Source organism: Jatropha curcas, chromosome 1 (assembly GCF_041381405.1).
Source record: "Jatropha curcas cultivar XTBG-Jc1 chromosome 1, XTBG_Jcur_1.0, whole genome shotgun sequence".
Taxonomy (NCBI): domain Eukaryota; kingdom Viridiplantae; phylum Streptophyta; class Magnoliopsida; order Malpighiales; family Euphorbiaceae; genus Jatropha; species Jatropha curcas.
The window spans coordinates 20,697,595-20,705,180 of NC_143151.1; positions in this window are offsets into that span (position 1 = coordinate 20,697,595).

Consider the following 7,586-nt stretch of genomic DNA (forward strand, 5'->3'; position numbering starts at 1 on the left):
GGGCTTGCTAATATACCTATAATATACCCAGGGCAAAAAGAAAGCCAGCCTGATTTTTCGAGTATGGGTTTTAAAATAGTGATATTAAACAATTTAATCAAACAATGTCTTTACATATAGCCTGAGCAATCAATTAAATAATCAATATATTGGATTTTTGGCAAATCCACAGCCATTAACGGATTTGATAATTCTTTACCGTCTACCGTTTGAGACGGAATAGCCATACCATGATCGGGTATGATCGCTTTTAAGTTTAGAAGCCATACCTTACTCTTCTGTGGAAGAAGAGGTTATACCTTGTCATTCCTTTAAGAAGTCCTGTTGATGATTTACTATGCAGGGGAAGTGTTTTAGGAAAGTGTTTAAGAGGAATTTAGAGGTTGAGAGAACATGTATCCCTGCTTCCTTTCCAAGTTGCTGTAAGAATTCTAGAGAGTCCAGAATACAATACAAAAATATTGTAACAAAATACAAAAGTTTAATATACGGATATGTATCAGAAAATGTCCAAAAATACTTTATAAATGTATATGAATATTTTATTCGGATATTTAAAACTTTTGAATACGGATTTTTACTAGAAACATAAAGATACTGTATAATACAAAAATATTTTATTCAGATGAACTGGTTGATGTTTCGAGTTCATCAGATTCTATAGACTCAGAGTCTGAAGTGTCTGAATCGAGATATAATTTATGAATTTTTATTAATATTTCTTTTTCTAATTTTAATGCATTTAATTTTTTATTAAATCGACAAAATTTAGAAATATGACCGTTTTTACCACAAGAAAAACAAGTTAAATCTTTAAAAGAAGTTTTTCTTGAAGATTTATGTGGTTGTGTCATTTTAGGAGTTTGAGATTTAGAGGATGGTTTTCTTGTACAAACTTTGGACGTATGTCCTGGTTTACCACAAATATAACAAGTTATATTTTTATAAGAATTTTTAGATGAAGATAAATTTGATATAGAACACTGACCACTACAAGGTTTGGTAGAAGTCATGCCATAATCAAACTGTTTACAAAAGGATCCTAATCCTTGTTGAGTTTTACGTATTTCAGATTTTAAATTTAATTGAATTTTTAAATCATGACAGATTTGTAATCCTTCCTTTTGAATAATACTATTTAATTGACCATAAGTCAATTTATCATAAGGTATTGGATTACCAAACTGTTGTTTTATAGAATTTCTAATTTTCTCGCCTAAGTAGAAAGGTAGTCCAGCTAAGAACTTTTCTTTCCAAAAGGCTTGATTTGAATCTTCCCTTAACATTAATCTTGTAAGGAAAGTGGTTTTATATTCTTGAAAATCACTTAATTTTCTACATTTAAGATTACTTAATAATTCACCATTTTTATCTTTTAAGTGAGATGGGTCTCCTATAAAATGTAATGAAATAGTGAGAATTAAAGATGACACAGCATCCTGAATTACATCACCATTCTCATCATATACCGGTTCACTATCATCATTTACTTGAATTTTATTTAAAATTTCTTCATGTTGTTGGTCAGTTAGGTGATAATCCCACCAACCTTTAAGTTGTCCAGTAAATCCCGCAATGAGGATTTCTGCTATAGCTTTATCAGAAATAGTTGACTGGGTTTTATAAGCATTTGCAGCCATTGTCATTTGTTGCAAAATACTTAATATATTATATTCACTTAAACCATCTATGTTCCATTCATAGATTGTTGAAGCATTATATTTAAATTGAGATAACGAATTAGGTTTATCAATAATTCCTAAATCTGGAGCTCTATTAACTATTTCCCTATGATGATTTATTGGATTTAATTCAAATTGTTTTACATCTTCTGATTCTGGTTCACTAAGTTCAGAATTAGAAGTTTCTTCTAAATTATTTATATTTCGTGATGCTTGAGGTGTGTCAAGAGCTACTGGTTGAGTAGTCGCTGAATGCACTTCAAGTTTACTTAATTGATCTTTTAATATGTTGACAAATTCTTGTTTACTAGACTGTGAAATGTGATATGGTTTACAAACATGAGATTGAATTTTTTCTTTAATTAAGTTATACCAATCAAAGAATTTTATTTCATTTTGCCTATTTAGTCTATAGTCTAAATATTCAGATTTTAATTCTTCAAAAGTATAAGTTTTTAGAATCTGCTTCATTTTAATTAAGTTGTTTATTTTAGATACTTCTTCAAGTAATTCGTTTTCAATTTCTTCTTTACTAAGTATATTTAATGTTCGGGGTATTCTAGTTTCTATTTCATAATAAAACTTAGAATTTTTATAGAATTGTTCTTTAACTGTAGAAACATTTACTGTAGAGATCTTAAAATCATTTTTATCAGGAACAATCACTGTAGAAATCATTTTTGCATCAATAGCTTTATAATCATCCTTAGAAATTAATTCATTTCTATTAATAATCCTTTGAAATTTTGAAGATTCAAAAACATTCGATTTATTACTACTAATCGAGCTACATATAAAAGGATCCATTTTATAAAATAGCATAGATTTTAATGACAGTGGTCCGGTTATACTACACAGATCTAAGTCCGGTTATGATATCTCAAGAACTTGGCCAGGTTATACCCTTCAATTGCCCTACCAATCGGGTCTTACACATGGGTTCAAAATAGGCCTCTTACTGTATCTGATATCTCAAATGGACCTTAGATGTATAGTTCAATGGAACCATATCAAGACAACCTATGATATATTATAAATCGGAGTCGTTATATGTATACCAATTAGCAGATCTAAATCGTCAGGCTCTGATACCAACAAAAGCTTATAGGACCGATTAACAGATCTGAATCTTATAAAAGGAATAAATTTAAACGAAGTAAATGCTATGATGAAATTATTTAATATTCCTATTTTAAAGATCAAACATTATACAAATTAATTTATTAAACAAATAAATTTATAACAAGTACTGTTCAAATTAAACTTAAGAAATAGTTACTGTTTATCTTTTTTATATGAACAAACAGTTACTGTTTAAATCAAACAAGCATATAACAATTTATTTCTGATGTGGAAGATCACACTAAGGTGCAACCACAGAGCATACTTATACGACATACAATTTTACGCAAGAACAATTTTATATGGTTTAGGGTTCCTGCAACCTTAACCTGGGATCCCCAGAATTAAGTCAGAGTGTGGAGGGAGAAGAGAAGGATGCCTTCAACAGGGCATTTAATAAGTATCAATTTATAAATAAAATATAAAACTTTATTTAATTACAAAGATTAAATTTGATTTACAAAATTGAAAGACATATGCAAAATTTAAAAGATTAAACTTACAAAGTTTAAAGAATCTCTAACCTTGAATCCTTACAATGAACGTTGGAAGGAGAGGAGAGAGGTTTACTAACTAAGCTTTCGGGCTTAGGATTGCCTATAATTGGACAATTGGACAATTGTCCAATTGTCCAATTGTCCAATTATAGGCAATCCTAAGCCCGAAAGCTTAGTTAGTAAACCTCTCTCCTCTCCTTCCAACGTTCATTGTAAGGATTCAAGGTTAGAGATTCTTTAAACTTTGTAAGTTTAATCTTTTAAATTTTGTATATGTCTTTCAATTTTGTAAATCAAATTTAATCTTTGTAATTAAATAAAGTTTTATATTTTATTTATAAATTGATACTTATTAAATGCCCTGTTGAAGGCATCCTTCTCTTCTCCCTCCACACTCTGACTTAATTCTGGGGATCCCAGGTTAAGGTTGCAGGAACCCTAAACCTTTAAAAATGTTCTTGCGTAAAATTGTATGTTGTATAAGTATGCTCTGTGGTTGCACCTTAGTGTGATCTTCCACATCAGAAATAAATTGTTATATGCTTGTTTGATTTAAACAGTAACTGTTTGTTCATATAAAAAAGATAAACAGTAACTATTTCTTAAGTTTAATTTGAACAGTACTTGTTATAAATTTATTTGTTTAATAAATTAATTTGTATAATGTTTGATCTTTAAAATAGGAATATTAAATAATTTCATCATAGCATTTACTTCGTTTAAATTTATTCCTTTTATAAGATTCAGATCTGTTAATCGGTCCTATAAGCTTTTGTTGGTATCAGAGCCTGACGATTTAGATCTGCTAATTGGTATACATATAACGACTCCGATTTATAATATATCATAGGTTGTCTTGATATGGTTCCATTGAACTATACATCTAAGGTCCATTTGAGATATCAGATACAGTAAGAGGCCTATTTTGAACCCATGTGTAAGACCCGATTGGTAGGGCAATTGAAGGGTATAACCTGGCCAAGTTCTTGAGATATCATAACCGGACTTAGATCTGTGTAGTATAACCGGACCACTGTCATTAAAATCTATGCTATTTTATAAAATGGATCCTTTTATATGTAGCTCGATTAGTAGTAATAAATCGAATGTTTTTGAATCTTCAAAATTTCAAAGGATTATTAATAGAAATGAATTAATTTCTAAGGATGATTATAAAGCTATTGATGCAAAAATGATTTCTACAGTGATTGTTCCTGATAAAAATGATTTTAAGATCTCTACAGTAAATGTTTCTACAGTTGCTAAAAACCTCAATATTTTAACTAAAAAAGATATTGAAAAAGATTTATTAAATGAAATATCTAAAATAAAAAACTTAATTAAAATGAAGCAGATTCTCAAAACTTATCCTTTTGAAGAATTAAAATCTGAATATTTAGACTATAAACTAAATAGGCAAAATGAAATACAATTCTTTGATTGGTATAACTTAATTAAAGAAAATCAATCTGATAAAGGTGTAAATCCAGTAACATGTCTAGAATCACAATTAATTTGTAAAAATGATCACACACAAACATCTACATCTCCTAAAAAACATAAGGAAAAATCAATTAAAAAATCGTATAAAGATTTAAATTGTTATACTTGTGGAAAACACGGTCATACAGCTAAAGTTTGTAAATGCAATAAAAAATCGAAGAAAATTTCGTATAAAAAATCAAAAATCATAACTTGTTATCATTGTGGTAAAATAGGACACACATCTAAATTTTGTAAAATTTTAATTAAACAAAATAAATTAAGTACTACAGATTTAATTAATGAAAAACCAATTGTAAATAAAAGTGTTAAAGGTAAAGAAACAATAAAAAGTCATCAACTTTCTCAGTCTAGTAAATTTGAATTTGTAAACCAATTAAAAAATCAATACAATAAGCTTGACATACATTCAACAACTACCCAACTAGTAGCTCCTGACACCCCTCAGGCTTCTCCAACTATAAACATTATAGAAGAACATTCTGATTTTGAGTCTGGATCACAAGACGAAAACTCAGAAGATATAAAACAATTTGACATAAATCCAATAAATCATCATAGGGAAATAATAAATAGAGCACCTGATTTAGGTATAATTAATAAACCGAACACTATCAGTCAATTTAAATATAATGCTTCAACAATCTATGAATGGAACATAGATGGTTTAAGTGAATATAATATATTAAGTCTTTTGCAACAAATGACAATGGCTGCGAATGCTTATAAAACTCAGTCAATTATATCTGATAAAACTATAGCAGAAATCTTAATTGCTGGCTTTACCGGCCAACTTAAAGGATGGTGGGATTATCATCTCACTGAAAAACAACATGAAGACATTCTAAATTCAATTAAAATTGATGAAGATGAGCAACCTATATATGATGAAAATGGTGATGTAATACAAGATGCAGTGTCATCTTTAATTCTTACTATTTCATTACATTTTATAGGAGATCCATCTCACATAAAAGATAAAAATGCGGAATTACTAAGTAATCTTAAATGTAGAACATTAGGTGATTTTCAAGAATATAAAACCATCTTTCTCACCCGATTAATGTTAAGGGAAGATTCAAGTCAAGATTTTTGGAAAGAAAAATTCTTGGCGGGATTACCTTATTTTTTGGGAGAAAAAGTTAGGAATTTTATTAAACAGCAACATGGTAATCCTATACCTTATAGGAAATTAACATATGGTCAATTAATTAGTATAATTTATAAAGAAGGTCTACAAATCTGTCATGATTTGAAACTTCAAAGAAATTTAAAATATGAAATGCGTAAAACTGAAAGAGAATTAGGATCTTATTGTAAACAATTTGATTATGGCATAACATCTCCTCCAAGATGTGATGGCCAGTGTTCTAGATCACATAAACCTAATAAAAATTCTAAACGACATTATAAAGATAAATCTTATCAAAATGACAAATTTGATTCTAATAAAAGAAAATATCATAAAACTTCTTATAACGATTTGACATGTTATACATGTGGTAAGAAGGGACATACGTCTAACTTTTGTAAATTCAATCAAAAATTAAATGCATTAAATTGGGAAAAAGAAGTTTTGAATAAAATCTATAAACTGTATATTGATTCAGATAATTCAGAATCTGAATTTAGAAAAAGTAAAAATCAAATTGATGAATTAGATTCAACAACCAGTTCATCCGAATAAAATATTTTTGTATTATACAGTATCTTTGTATTTCTAGTAAAATTCCGTAGTATATACTTGTTTGATAAACAGTACTTATTTTTAAAGTACGATCTAAACAGTAACTGTTTTTGAAAACAGTATTGATATATAGGCTGGAAACCCAGAAGTGCGGGCTACTGGTCCAAAGGACTATTTAATTAGTCGTCTTCTTGGTATAACAACGCCACATATCATACTTAAAATCATTTTCATAATTTAAATTCATATTTTTGACTTTACTATATATATCTCTATCTATAACTACTTTCCTATATTTTGCTCTGCCTATTTTAAATCTTCCTTGCAGCCTTACAAGGACAATGGAAAGAAAGAACGCTACTGGGAGAAACCACTCACCCATTCAAGCTCTTTCAAAGCAAATTGAGGTTATTATTACATCCCTTACCACTAAAATATCCCTCTCTAGCGATATGAAACACTGGATTGATACTTATCCTCAATCCACTAAAATCCTTCTAAAGATTTTATATGATATAGTATCTTCTTCAGCGGAAGATACGCAGGTATGACTTCTAAACTTAAACGCGATCGTATCCGCTTATGATACGGCTGCTCTGTCTCAAACGGTAGACAGTAAAGAGCTATCAAATCCGTTAATGGCTGTGGATTTGCCAAAAATCCATTTCAATTTCACTAGTAAAATACTGTAATGGTTTTCAACCCATTTGTATCCTTATGGTTAAAGGATGATCCCCCAGTATCATTCCTTGGCCCATTGTACAGGTCATTCTTTTCGCCCTGGGTATATTATAGGTATATTAGTCAAGCCCAATAAAATAGGCCCAAATGGTCTCAATAATATTTGGCATAAAAAGATAAAATTATATTATCATCATCACCTTCACATGGTGATAGTGCAATTCATGATGATATTCCATTATTACAATCAAAAGATAAAAGAAAAATGAAAAGAAAAGAAAAGTGATAATAAAAAGAAAAGTAAAAAGAAGGACAGCTCATTGTCCTCATCTTCTTGTAAAAGGCAGAAGGAACCTAATTCCTTCAACTCATTATTTTTGTAAAAACGACAACGCATCATCAAACTGATCATAT